The 14,853-nt window shown below is 41.6% G+C and overlaps 1 long non-coding RNA gene across 1 annotated transcript in view; it reads left to right on the top strand.

Moving 5' to 3' along the window:
* The window catches only part of LOC117022544 (uncharacterized), a 66,072-nt gene that overhangs the window by 29,360 nt on the left and 21,859 nt on the right, over nt 1-14,853 (top strand). Inside the window, exon 3 of the long non-coding RNA XR_004423062.1 lies at nt 10,120-10,234. This is a non-coding gene — a long non-coding RNA (uncharacterized LOC117022544). The remainder of the gene's footprint in view (nt 1-10,119; nt 10,235-14,853) is intronic.

The following is a 14,853-nucleotide window of genomic DNA, read 5'->3' as shown; positions in this document are numbered from 1 at the left end:
TTTAGTTATATAATTGCCTACCATTATATTTAAAAGAAGTAAGCAATTAAGAACTGTGGTGCAGCTGGGTGCTACCAGAAGGTAGAATTACTGTGGTAGAAGGAGGAAGGAAGAAAAGCTATGAAAAGGGGACATAGGAACGTAACAGGAATAGGGGCCATTTCGTGTGGGGGCCGACAGTCCCACATATCACCATTATTCCTGAGCACTTTGTGCAGTAAACAATGTTCATAATAAACAACTATGAGTCATGCTTAAAAGTTTACTTTTTTCCAGTATTCCTCTTAAAATAATACTTCTACATCTTATGGTGCTTAAATTTTCAATGACGTAGAATATTTACTTATACATATGTACCAGTTTATTTCACAGTAATGTGGCTTTGAAAAGAATAAAACTATAATAAAGAGCCACTCTAGACCAGCATTCCACTTGACCGAACTTTTGAACGCTCTCTGTGATTTTTCCCAGGCACTGCTTGCTTTGGTTGTATTATTTGCATTCCCTGCCGGCACATCAAGAGAGCATTAAAGAGTTCATCTCAGATTAGAGACAGTGTAAGATTAAATATTTGTTTTGTGTAATTCAAAATGTACATAATCCACACAAGATGAACACTGGCTGCGTGTCCTGTACGGGGATGGTTGCAAGACCCTCCTTGGGTCTAGGCCCACACTGAGCTTTCTCATTCTTCAAGTCACGTTGGAATCCCCCACTAGATGGTGCTGAACAAGCAGGGAGGACTGGCCAGGAAAGCCTTGCTTTCTGGCTCCCCTCCCCCATCTGGACCCTCATTTCTTGTTCGTGTGCTTGATGTTCCGAGAGAGCGATTGTGCAGGAATGTCTAATGATAACAAAAACCCTTTCAAACATTAGACAAACACAAGCCAAGGTGGGTAAACATCATTAGTAGACTCCCCCTTTGTCTGTTATTAAAAGGAGTGAAGCCTAGTAGCCCAAAATGCAAACTGGTGTGCTTCTAGTTACGGTCTCAATAACAAGGCACCTTCTGAAATACAAGGATTATCTGTTTGGGGTGGAAGACAGTAAGGGGGAGGTGTGGAGTAGAAGAACATTTTAAAAAGTGTGTGGGTGTGTGTGTTGGGGGGAGAAATGTGAATTTGCCTTTGACAGCAAAGTGGAAGAGTTGGACACAAGTATAGCCTAGAGTCAGACGCCCTTGTGTTGGAACCTACATATTTTATAAAAAGAAACGAATAGTTATTTATGCAAGACCAAAATATCATACAATTGCATGGATAGTTCCTCGCAACCATACGTGATACATGTGTCAAGACAAGAAATCAATTTTTTTTTTTCTTTTCCCTGTGATTAAGACCTTTCCACTTCACGCAGGGAGAATGCTCCTGGCTGTCTTAAACACATCCTGCTAACACAGAAGTCTACACTTAATCGCTCCTTTTTAGAACACGAGTCTGATTTCAGGCCAGGCAAAAACATGGGGAAGAAAAACGCTAGGAATAAAGTAATCTTTGTTTCCACTTTCACACTGGAAAAAAAGCATGAGGCATTTGATTAATATTAATACTTAGGTGTTCATTTTAGAGCAACTTGGGGATCCAGTGACTTGAAACTAACCTCTTACCTCATAAATCTTAAAGAACTTCAAGTTGAAGGAATTTAACTTAAAATAATGGTGTCAAAAAAGGAAGTTAAGCATTATTACTTTACTGTTATTATTGCCAAACCAACTACAGCAGAATTTCTTGACCAAGGCCATGAATCTACAGTAGCTCTTTCTACAATTGACCAGGACTGCCATAATGCTTTCCTTAGTGCTTCCTCCAGCGAGAAAAGCCGTGCAGAAGTGTGCATTATACTGACTTCCCCAGAAGACTGTCTATGTGCCAGGAAATGTAAAGGATGTGGATGGTGGTTCTGTGTTTGGGGAGGCAACAGGGAATGGGATGTATACATAACACCAAAAGGAGGGGTAAGATCACAGTCAGAGGCAATTGCAGCTGTGGGTCTAAGGACGTTGTAGGCGGAAGTGAGAAATGTCTGGGGGAGAAGAAGAACGCAGCCAGGAGTAGAAAGGGGCAGGGATGTGTGTGTGTTTCCAATCAGCCCCGGTTTTGAAGGGGAACTTTGTTTCAGGATGGAGGGTGAGGAGAGTGAAAACAGGTAGGGACGTGCCAAATGTCATGCCCATAGCAAAGGTCAAAGGACACAGAAAATTTTCACCAAGTGCCATGCTGTGTAAACACCAGCAGGGCATCAAAGTTGCAGCCTGGCATGCAGCTCCCAAGCAGCTGGGCTGTGTGATCTCTGGTGCCAGCAATGAGGCACCTCTCTGGGTGCCTCCCTCGTGCGAGGACCATCATAACAGCACAGATGCCTGTGGTTGCTGCTGTGCTCTCACCTTGAAAGGGAGAGACTTCTAACACTCAAAATGGCTCTGAGCTGCTAGGGCAGCTCACCATTGGCAGGTGACCTTCGTGAGACCAAATTGAGGAGTAGGGAGGCCCAGTGTCACAATGTGTTAGGTATTTATTGCTGGATTCAAATTACCCCCAAAATTAGTAACTTAAAACAAGGAACATTGGTTAACTCTCTGTGTGTCAGCATTTGGGAGTAACTTAGCAGGGTGGCTCTGGCTCAGAGTTTCTCATGAGGTTGCAGTCAAAATGTTGGTCAAGGCTGCTGCAGTCGTCTGAAGGTTCAACTGGGGTCGAGTTATCTCTTTCCAAGGTGGTTCAGTCACATACCTGGCAAGTTCCTCTGGCTGTCGGCAGAGGGCCTGCATTCTTCACCCTGTGGACCTCTCCATAGGGCTGCTTGAGTGCCCAGCAACTGGCTTCTCCCAGGATAAGAATGAGAGAGAGAGAGAGACCACGATGCTTGTGTGACCTAGTTTGGAAGTCATATGCTATCTGTTAGTAGCCATCATTAAGTCCTGTTCTCACAGAAAAGGAAGGGAATTAAGCTCTACCTCTTCAAGAGAGGAGTGTCAATTTATGGACATAGTTTGAAACCACCGCACACACAGAGGATGGTTAGGTGACCGTTGCCCGAACGGCTAGGGCAGAGCCTTAGTAGACTGTATGGCTCTTACAGCCCCTGGAATAGCTGCACGTTATCTCACTTGGGAGCTTCAAAAAGGAATGTCAGCCCCAGCACCCCAACACAGACTAATAGAATAAGAATCCCTGGGGGGAGCAGAAGGGGGAGGCAGAGACGGGGAATCTGTATTTTTAAAGCTTCTCATATAATTATGAGCACAGGGAGGTCTGAGAATGCTGGTCTAGACCAGTGCTGTCCAATGGAAATATAACATAAGCCAAATATGTAATTTAAAATTTTCTAGTAGCCACATTAGAAGAGTAAAGAGAAACAAGTGAAGTTAATTTTAATATATTTTATTTCCCCAAATATATCCAAACTATTCTCACTCATTTCAACATGTAATCAATATAAAAAATGGAGATGTTTAACTTTTGTCATACTAAGTATTTGAAATCCAGTATGTGTTTTCCACATACAGCACATTTCAATTTGGACTAGCCACATTTTAAGTATCAGTAGCCATACGTGTCTAGTAACTACCATATTTATTGATCAGCACAGGTCTAAACTGTAAGTCCCATGAGGGCAGGGACCTTGTCTGTTTTCTTCACTGCTTTTCACAGAGCCTGGCATGTGGTATCACTCAAGAAACATTTGTTGAATAGACTAATAATGTGCTGATATGAAATTAAAATGATAAATATACCTTCATTCCTATATAGTATTTCCAAAAGATGCCCATAATTTTATAGATCTTTTTCCAAGAAGACCAAGCTGTTATATACAATGCTGAAACTCTTCACACGAGGCCTTTTTGGAGTTTTGTGACTTGGTCTGGTTTTCAATGTGAAGAAATCTAAATTAGTTAATCGTGTGTGTGTGTGTGTGTGTGTGTGTGTGTGTGTGTGTGTGTGTTCCGATCAGTAAAACCTACGTACACTTCTAAAGTTCAGAACATAGCCTAGACTCCTCCCTGTCCCCAGTGCTTCTGCCCTGCCTCCCTGACCCCACCCCAACCCTACCAAACAGCTCCTGGCCCGTCATATTTCCGGGCTTCAGTGCTCTGTAGCGGGAGAATACCTTGGAGCTCCTGATCAGCCTGATGGCCAGAAGCCAAACCCCGGGTTCAGTCTGTTTCAATTATAGTTCCAGCACACCGGAAGAAGCTCCTGAATGATTATTATGGGTTGTTGTTGTTGTTTTTCTCTTCAGAATTGAAAGAGTCTCCTAGAATAACCAAAATTCTGAAAACATTGACAACGCCAAAGAAAAAGAGTAGAACTCAACTTCAACCAACCATAGACTTTAGCTGGAGAACGAGTTGTTCTTAATTACAAATTGACAGGCCTGTTTTTGTTCTAAGTTGAAAATGCAATGTTTAAAAGAAATCAATCTGAACACAATACTTTAGAAAAATTAGGTAGAGAAGCACATAAAAGTCAGTATATATATAAACACATTTTGAAAAGGGGCACCTACTTTACCTACTGTTCTGTATTACCCCTTTTCACTTGACTGCATATTGTGACTGTATTCTCTACACAGTAATTTACCTCACGGTTTTTGGTTGGATACGTAAAACTTCATGGAAATGTGTAGTCTTACTGATCATCACTTATTACAAATGTTATATTAAACACACTTGAACTATAAAAAATAGGGGGGAAGGTAAACCTGACCTCAATAGCTAATACCCCCAAGTATGTAAAGAGTGAAGGAGAGCTTGGGCAAAGTTCATGGATTTTAATATTCCATGAACGAGGATGTTTAATACAACACCCAGTGCTATCCATTGTGGAGTGTGCACTTTCTAGACATCCTAAATTATTTCTAGGAGCCAAGAATTCCACGGGTGGGCAGTTAGAATATTCTGCCCAGAGCTGAATTAGCAAAGGTACTCAAAGTTCTAGGTCAAAGTCATCAGCCAAGTATTTGACTGATTTCAAACAGAGTCTAGCAAAGAGGACAGCTGGCTTGTTCTCCCATGTGAGACTGACTCTTCGTGCATTGGGTGTCTAAGCCTAGAGTTCATATGGGGCCACTTCGGGGTACTGATGACACCAGTAAGTGGTGGAATGGCAGGTGGGGGTGAGTCAACACAGCTCGCACTCACCTCAAAAAAAAAGCAAACCACTGTGTTATGAGTAAAGAAACAGTAATTGTATGCTGGCAGTCCTTTAGGAAGTACTCCATACGACCAGTTTGGTAGATGTTAAGTTACAAAGACCTCAAAGCAAATATTTCTTAGTGATGTGGCACTGGGCGAGTCACTTAAGTTCTCAAACTTAGTTCCTTCATTTGAAAAATGAGGATCATGGGCACTTAGTTATTAGAGCTTTAGTAAGAATAAAACAAGATAATCCACACAAAGAGTTTAGGACAGGATCTGGCACATAGAAAACACTCAATACCCAGTAACTGCCGTTATTATTTGAAAGGGAGCTATTAAAGGAGAACTTACCAAATCTAAATAGTGTTTCACACAAGACAAACATATTCACTGGTATATCAAAGTCAGAGAATGTATCTGTAGGAGGAAAGATTGGCCCATGATTTAGTGGGAACAGATTCCCACCAAATCCTAGCTAAAACAATGTTCACCTTCGAAAACATGATACAAGACTAAAGCAGACATCAGATAGGGTGCTGAAAGTTGTTGCTCAGAGACAATAGTTTACCTCCCACGTGGATTCAATTCAGCTTGTTAAGTGCTAAAAGTCAGATCACAGTCAGGTACTGCACCTTATTTTCTGTCCCTGAGGGCATGGTAACCAACCAGGGCACCTGGCCATGAGTCAATGATCCATGTTGTAACGGCAGCTTTGACAATGCACATCCGTGGCATCTCTCCAGGGATGAACCCAGCTTTTTCATTTCCTGTTTAGTTTCACATGGGTGGTGATTATTTATGGAGTAGCAGGAGGGAAAGGGTTTTTTTTTTTTTTTAGGTTGAGCAACCAATTATGGATTTTGAGTTTCCTTCTCTAAACAACAATAAAACTAATAGTTTGATTAAGCTAAGTTATTCCCTCCGCATTTGCTCTGTGGCCACTTAGGGTAGTGTCATTACACTTGGCATGAGAGCCATGTCACAAACATAGCTCCCATGCTGTCATGGGACTCTTCGTAGGATTCTGTCTGATGGTCCTAATTTCACTGTTTGTTTGCAGCCGTTTCCTGCAGTTTCTTTCTCTATCTCTTCTGTCTGGTTGTTAGCTTGTTTCTCTTCTGCCACCATGCCACAGATCCATCACCCTTCTGAGTTTTTCTAGTTCCCATTTTTCTAGTTCCTGAAAAGTCCTAGGGATTAGGCCTTTCTTTGCATGGCCACTGTAACTGTCTTAAGGCTGTACAAAACAGAATTCTCAGTTGGTCCTGGTCTGATGTGGTGTGCGGGCTAGCTCCAATTCCTGCCTTTCTAAAAATGTGTTTTAGAGACTCCAGGAGAATCTCCTATGTAGTTTCTAGAGTCAGCTCCTGGTTGAGTGTTCCTAGCGAGAGAAGGTCTTCCTGTGTTAGTCCACGGTGGGAAGAGGTGGCATCTTGCAGGCCCACTGCTTTCTTACATCCACACAGCACAGGGTTCAGGCAACCAGGTCACGTGGTGCTAACTGCGTACATAGCCCAGATTCTGGACAAGAACACATACCACATACATATATTATTTATTTATTAAACAGTTATTCTCCATCTCAAAGTATATTTCTATGGGGTTCAAAATGAATGAGAAGAATGAAATGAGCAACATGAATAAATGGTTTGGAAATATTTAGGAACAATTTTTTAAAAATATTTGGAGTCAGGGACAATGCCAATTTTACTCATCTTTAATCTGAATTCAGATGTAGTGAACACTACATTCTTGGTCTCCGTTCCCAGATTCTTCCTTCTCAATAGGACCCATTTTCCATCTGTCGATCATGCTTTTCCACAGAAGCTGACTATAGCTATGGCTCCAGGGGTGACACACATGACCTGAGATTAACCAATCATTGTATTCCTGCCTCTGATCACATTACTGGCTCAAAAGTGTACATGTGACCCAAGCTGGTCCAATCGCAGCAAATCTCAGAATTTTGCTGGAAAGTATAGGACAAAGAAACTATGTGGGAGCTGCTGGCAACCATCTTGGGACCAGTAGGTGATGAAGCAGAAACTGTAGAAAGCAGAGCAGAAACACTGATAGCAATAAAATAGGTTCTTCGTTTGATATTGTTAAGCCACTGGATCAAATCCAGCCAGAAACCAGCCCCATCTCTGCGCTTTTCAGTTACATGAACCAAAACAGTTCTTTTATTTTTAAACTATTTTGAGTCATGTTTATTTTTATATGGAACTGCAAGTATCCTCACTAATATACTATAATGACGTGTGCCACATAGTAGGTATTCATAAATATTTGTAAAATGAGTGAATGATTGAACAGCTATACCACACTGAAGCTTTGATAAAGATTGAAAATACCTTTGTTTTATCTATACTTCAATAATAACTAAAACTAGAAAAATTAGGAAATCAAAATTAGAAAAAGTCATCAACTTATATAAAGGGTTTGGTAGTAGATTTGTTGAAATCCAACTTAATACATCTAGAGAGTCTTCTGAATACAAACCACAGTAACCCAGAAGGACGTTACATAATGGGGATAAATATCCTGATCATCCTATCTAAAGTTGCAACCTCCCTTGCAACTCTCTCTAACACCTGCTCTTCTTTATATTATTATAGCCATTATTACCATCTAATATATCATATATTTTATTTTACTTATTCTATTCAGGTTTATATACGCACTGTTGTAAACTCTATGGGATTGGGGATTTTTATCTCAGAAGATCCACTGCTGGTATCCCCAACACCTAGAGCAGTTCCTGATACATAGTAAGCACTTGGTAAATACTTGACAAATGAATGAATCAATGATAATCTTCCTTAGCAATCAGCAATAAAGACAGGTTGTACGTAAATAATCATTTACATGATACAGGGTCTTTTGCTTCAGGTTGGTCAAGGGAGTTTACTTAGGACCCAGACACATCTAAGCTACGGGGAGCTCCCATTCCACTAAAGATTAAATGGGAGGTATCAATTTCATTTTGTTCAAAAACCACAGAGAGACATAGTTGGTCCACATATTTCTGTGTTCGCTCATCTATATTCTTACCACTTTCATCTCTAACAGGCCCTGATTTGAGGCTCGTCAGAGCCAATCTCAGTGAATCTTTAAAAAAACACTCTTTTAAGGCTAATAACACAAACACAGGTGAGGCTGGAATAACAGCAGTTGCATTTCACCCTAAGAGTAAACAATTGCTTTAATTCACCTTCCATTTTTCAAAATAGCCAAGCAATGTAGCAAATTTAAGGAAGGGTGTTTAGCTCTCAGGAAGTGCTTTAGCGGGATCATAGAAAACAGATTAGGGATAGGCCCGTATGGAAGTGTACAGTCTGTCAAATACATTTGTATCAGACATGTGGTCAAAATGACTTTATAGAAAGGTCACTTTGATTTCCCAAACCAAACCAGGAGATATATTTCAAAACATTGCAGGAAATTTACTGTATACTACACTTCATTTGGATATTTCTAAGCTTTTCCCAAATTAGTAACATTGTTTCCATAGAAACTAATGCACTTTAAAGGGAAAAATGGAGGCAAACTTAATGGCCAAAAGTGAACAAAATGAGAAAGCCATGTGATAGAAGTCAAATATCTGAGGGAAGAATTTGTCAAAGAGTTTTTCCTTAATTTAAATAACTTTTGATTAGAAAAAAATATCTTCAAGGAGTGGCTCATATATAGTTTGCCATAGGTTTATTATAGTCATGAATTACTTTCCACTTAAGCTTTAAGCACCAGATCATGCTGGAAACTGGGCAGGATCAGGTGAAATGAGAAAAATGACTCCTTAATTAAATAGTGATAAGCATTTAATTGTGCGCTATGACTTCATATGACTGCTTAAAGGCAGATAAAGCATTTGCTTAATATAAACTCAGAGGGTAAGTCCTGATATTATGTTGTAAAGTGATAGGTGTTATCTGGCAAAATCCTGTAACATTGCAGCAAATTGTTTTGCAAGATCAATGAGGTGATTTAATTTATTCTTTCATGACAAAGAAACTTACTGTAAAAAATATTTACATATATACATGCATACACATATACATAAGAAAATGTGGATAAAGAAAATATGAGCAGAGTAACTATGCAGCATTGGGATCTAACTGTTAATAGAGATTCTTATGGCATTTCAATCAGCTGAAGGGAATTTCAGTGCAGGTATATGAAACAGGATGGGGCAGGAACAGACAGGGAATAGGCTTGAGTACAAAATCATGTCACCTACTGTCTCTAATTTGTCACACGTGAGCACGCCTCCTTGCAGTAGTATATCCTGGGGCTGAATCTGCATTCCACAGTCTTCACCCAGGAGACGTCTCAGTTGAATGGGGCTGAGGGAATGATACTCCACAGATTACAAGGACTCTCGGTTCATGTGAGTGGAGGGAATTGACCTGAAAGATCTTTGTTATGTTTTGCCGGGAGCCAGTACTTCAGGGTTGGGTACACACTGGTAAGCTGACACATTTACACAAGTAAATTAACATCCTATCTTGGTTCACTGACGGACTTGGTGAGAACAACAAACTGTCAAATTAATTTAAATAGAGAAGGAGTGAAAAAAATGTAATAAGAAGGAAAGGGTGGAAGGAGAATTTTGTATATTATCAAGATGCTAGCCTTACAAAGTTTCACAAAAATATATGTATTTTATATGCTGAGGCAGTGGAGACAGACTAATTCAAATTAGTTGGGTTAGCCTAGACTATGCTGTGGTAACAAATGAACCCCCAAACCTCAGGGGTTCAACACAGTGAAAGCTTGTTTCTCTCTCACACTAAGTTCAACGCCAGTTGGCAGGCACTCACCTCCAGCCAGAGAGACTCAAGGGTCCAGGTTCTTGCCACTTCATGATTCTGTTCTCTCCACACGTGACTTCCAAGGTTACTGGCTAAGAGAGATGGAGAAGGCACTCTGGCTATTAAGTGTCTTCCTTTGGACATGACACTTGTTATTTTTGTTCACAGTCATATTGTAAAACCCCAGTTCTGAGAGAATCTGGGAAATGGAGAAGAGCACATGAATGTTCAGCAAACATGAACTGAATTAGCTCCAGACATGAAAGGAAACGACAGAAAATGGGTAAGTAAAGGATAAATGAATGAATGAGACTGCTGAGAAATGTGAAGAAATAAGAGCAGGAGACCAAACCTTAGCCTCTCCCCCATGGCATTAATGGGTGATCTAGGGTTGACTTCACTTTTACTTTATAAACAATGCTATTTTTTTCTTAATTACAAAGTAATACATGTGGACATTTAGGAAAATTTTTTTTTAAAGAATAAAAAGATTATATGTATAAATTTACCCCTTCTCCCCCATACAATAATAATATGCTTATGTATGTTTGTTTCCTTGCTTTATTTTTTTGAAGATCCCTTCAAATGGACCCTCTTAGACAGAATTCCTTATTCTCCCCGCTGGGAATGTGCTGGCTGTCCTTCTATAGGGCACTTACCACATGGTTGACCCCAAAGCCTGCCTGTCTCCCCTGTTGGACTTGAGTTCCTGGGCACCTTTGCTTCCCCAGGACCTGGCATGGATCTAGCATAGAGTTGAATGAATGAATGAATGAATGAATGATACTTGCAGGTATAAGTGATGGAGTGAATGATTGGATGGACCTTTTTCTTGCTCTTTAAATTTTGTATTAGAATTAGCTATTTGCATGCTCCTTGCCTCTGAATTCTGTAGTAAAAATCTTACTTCTTCAGTAGTAATCTTACTTCTTGTAGTAGAAATCTAACTCTTACTTCTTCAGAAGACTAGGGACCCTGACTGGTGGGAAGCTGGGATGTGTGTGGGTCTAAGTCTGTAAAGTCTATAAAATACACAACATTGCTAGGGGATGCCAAAGCAGGATGGAGCCATTCAGTGCAGCTAATAACTCATACATATGGAAATACGGGACCATCTGCTAATGCAAGGGATAAGGGTGGAAACTAAGGGCTTTTCAGAGGCCCATGGGATAAGAAAAAGTAAACCGAGTAAGCTGGGAAGACCCACTATGACAAGACTGAGATACAGCTCAGCAGAGATAACTAGGCTACTCTGAATCCCAACAAATGAGAGACCAGCGAGCAAATTTTAGAAGGCAGAGTCAGGGTCCATGAGGTCTTCCAGAGGAAGGGTTTGCTCTGAAGCAAAGTAGACTGATGAGTTGACCAGACGGAATATGTGCTTGTTTTTCTAGGAAAGAAAAATACAGCCTTGAATGAAAGACTAAAAACCTTAGCAAGAATAAAGACAGGATAGTGAATACAAAGGACTGGGGTTTGAGATGGAAGGGAGGGACCATTGGGAGAGGGAAACAGGAAGAGCAAGGGCTGTTGAATGTTTGCTGAGTGGAACCAAATGCTTTCAACCTGTGCCAAGCTAATTGAGTAACGTGAGGCTCTGTGCTTGTAACTCACCTAATCTCGGAGTCACCTGTACTTTGAGATTCCCGTGCTTTGTCATGTAAACAGTCTGTACACCTCACTGATGATGCGTTCTTGTTCAGTGGCTGCTGGTTGGAAGGGAAATGACTGGAAGAGAGAATGGGGAAGAGGCCAGAACTCCAGGGAGCACCCTGTTTAAAAAGAACAATCCCGATTCCCCCAAGTGGTATCAAGAGAAATATTCCGAAAAATGATCAAAGGAGACAAGAAGGCCATGCTTTCTGCTTGGGGGTTGTTTCAGAGGCGTTCATAGCATTTGCTCTTCTTGTTGGGGTGCTCCCTGTTCTGAGGAAGTGGCCTGATCCTGCTTTGGCTACATAGACTCGGCTTTTCCAAGCTGCTGGGGTGAGTCACCAGCAATGCCTACATTATCCCAAAGCAGCAGGGAGAAAGACTGCTAGCTAGTTCTTGCTACCACCATAAAATTCTGGATGGTTTCCAAATACTTAGAATATCCCTGTCACTATCAAGAGAAAACAGCCAACTGCATTCCATCCAAAGGAATTCCAATCTTCATTAAGAATTTGGGCAAGATGAGAGATTCAGCAAATGTGTTGTCAGTTCAAATTTAGGAAGGCAGGTTGAAGACCCCCATGGTAGTGGGATTGGGAGTGGGTGGGAGAACTTTTGCCTGTGGGAGAAAAATTCACCGACAAGTAACTGAAGACAAAAAGTTCACGATCAGAAAGCCCAACACTTAGAAATCAAATACTCTAAATCCACATTATAACACGGTAGAGAAACATTTCTTATAAACTTGAGACAATTACAATAAGACCATTGATAGTGAGCTGGCATTGAATTTACATCATATCTAACCCGAAAATTGAGAGAATTGAGAGCTGAGAAAGAGATTTGTTCCAGGTCACACCATTATTAAAAAGGTAGCACAACGTGTTAAGATATGCTGGCACAACCATCACTATGCTGCTAGGGAACACCTGTCCTTCAAAAAACTGGGGCTGCCTTTCAACCCAGAGACATCACTCTCTTAAAAAAAAGTAGCCCCTCTCCCAAACAAACACAAGCAGGACTCAACAAACACAAATAAAGTAGCAACCTCTAAAAACATACCACAAAACAAACTCCTCTGGCCCTAAGTTGCATTTTAGAAAAAGAGGTGTTATGACATAAACATTGGCCAAAACTTAGCAGAGGAAGAGGATTTGCCTTTCTAGACTTTGAACCACCTGAATCTTAGAACTTGACCATTCCCACATGATTTGCTGTGTAGTATCTACTCACCCAGGGGTACGGTCTGAGGTAGAACCTAGAAAGGAGCCGCAAAAAAGGAGGAGTGAGGGGGCTTCCTGATTCCTCCCCTTATTGTGTCCTCTCTCTGTGCTGGATCCTGGACTTTTATTAGATTGGTGCAAAAGTAATTGCGGTGTTTGCAATTTTTAACCTTTTAAACCGCTATTACTTTTGCACCAACCTAATATTACCCTGTGTAATTTCACAACAGCCTTGAAAGGTGTCTCATTGACCTTGCAAATGAAGTTACCAAGGCTCAGAAACATAAAGTAACTGTCAGTTCACTAAACTACTGACTGCTCAAGCTGAGACAAACCTAGATCATGTTCTTTTCTTGGTTGTGCTCATAGCTACAGAGTCTAGGACACACCTCGTGTTCAGCTCAGCTGTTAAAGTCCTCAGATCACCCATGTGGGTGAAAACTTAAGGCCCACTTGTGAGAATCATTCTGTACATTGTGGTGGCTTCTTTTTCCTCATAAGAGCAAGGGAGGGAGGATCTACTAGCCTGGTGATAGATCTTTCCAGAGAAATGACCTTGTTTAGTTGTAAACAACATCTGACCTCGTGATGTAGTTGGTTCAGAGCCTTCAGTTGCCTGTTCAGCAGACCCAGCTCTCATCGCACCAGGACTGACCACCCATCCAGCAGCTCTCCTGTGGGCCTCTTCACCTCTTAGGAGCTGACTCTGTCCCCAGGCAGCACAACCCTGGCAGCAGGGTAGGGGTGAAGGAGAGGTCAAGCTTGCTGCCAGAGAGCCTTCCTGTTGAGTTGGCCATCCTTCTTTCTGGCTGACTTCAAAGAGACAGTCCATGCTGTGGTCAAGTTCTCAGAGATTCCAGTCATTTGCCTCTTCTGACCACGGCCTATGCACTTGGTTGGAGAAGGAGGGATCCTCTGCCCTAAATAATACAAGATGGCTGAACACGTGACACCCAACACTGGACAGATGAAATTGACATCAGTTCATTACTCACAGCCTGGGGCAGGAGAATACTGTGTGCCACACAGGGCCACGTATGAGTTGCACTTGGGAGCAGAATGAACCAGAAGGGGCCGTGGAAGGCAGGCTTTGTAGTAACAAGAGGGTGTGATGCCTCCTGATTCCCATAGGAGGATGTGATTGGCTTGTTTGAATAATTTTGCAAGCAGGCAGGGTGGTAAAACCCGTTAGGTTGAGTACCAGGTGGGGTGTGGCTAGGCTAGCTAGTAGGGACTCTAGCCAGGTAAGAAGGCTTTCCTACTGGATCAGGGGTGGGTCATATCTGATGAGCAGGGGATATCCAGGTTAGGCCTTTGGGACCTTGAGAGGCTCAGCGATGTTAAGCAGCTCTTGAAATGTTAGGCTTTACAATGCGTTGCCCAAGATCTCACTGTGTCCTGGCTGTATGACCTTACATTAGCTACCCCTAAGCTTGTTCTCCCCAGAAAATGACTGTATAGTACTTACTCCCATAGGGCTACTATGAGAATAAGTGTGATGTGCAGAGCACAGTGCCTGGCACGTGTGAGTACTGAGTGCGTGTTAGTTATTGCCGTCCTCGTCCCTGGGAATAGTCACAGTGATAGGTGGTTTCCTCCAATTTTGTTCTTGGTTGAGCAGGTATTTGAGCGGCATCTTGCTTTTAGGTTTTGGGTCGTTTAGTGACCTCAGCAGTCACATGGATAATGCAGACATTACTGTGTTCTTATCACTGCCTTGACTTCACGGGAGCAAATGCTTCTGCAGCACCATGAGACAGACATGGCAGAGGTCAGTAAGGGGCTTGAAAGGTGGAGGGGGAGAAACAACTCTAGCGAAGGTCTTCCTATTCCATTAAGCTGAAGATTTAGACTATTTATAAGTTCTTTCCTTTTACTGTCTAAAAATTTTTTTATTGTGATCAGAAATGGAAACAAAGGGATTAAAGGAATCAGAAGAGTGATTTGTGATTGGTCTCCAGGCTGCACTCCTGTTTCCGTTTGTCAAGAGCGAGCGAGTGAATCAGACGGCACGGGAGGACTTTAT

Source organism: Rhinolophus ferrumequinum, chromosome 5 (genome assembly GCF_004115265.2).
Source record: "Rhinolophus ferrumequinum isolate MPI-CBG mRhiFer1 chromosome 5, mRhiFer1_v1.p, whole genome shotgun sequence".
Lineage (NCBI taxonomy): Eukaryota > Metazoa > Chordata > Mammalia > Chiroptera > Rhinolophidae > Rhinolophus > Rhinolophus ferrumequinum.
This window is presented reverse-complemented; position numbering and strand designations above follow the sequence as displayed.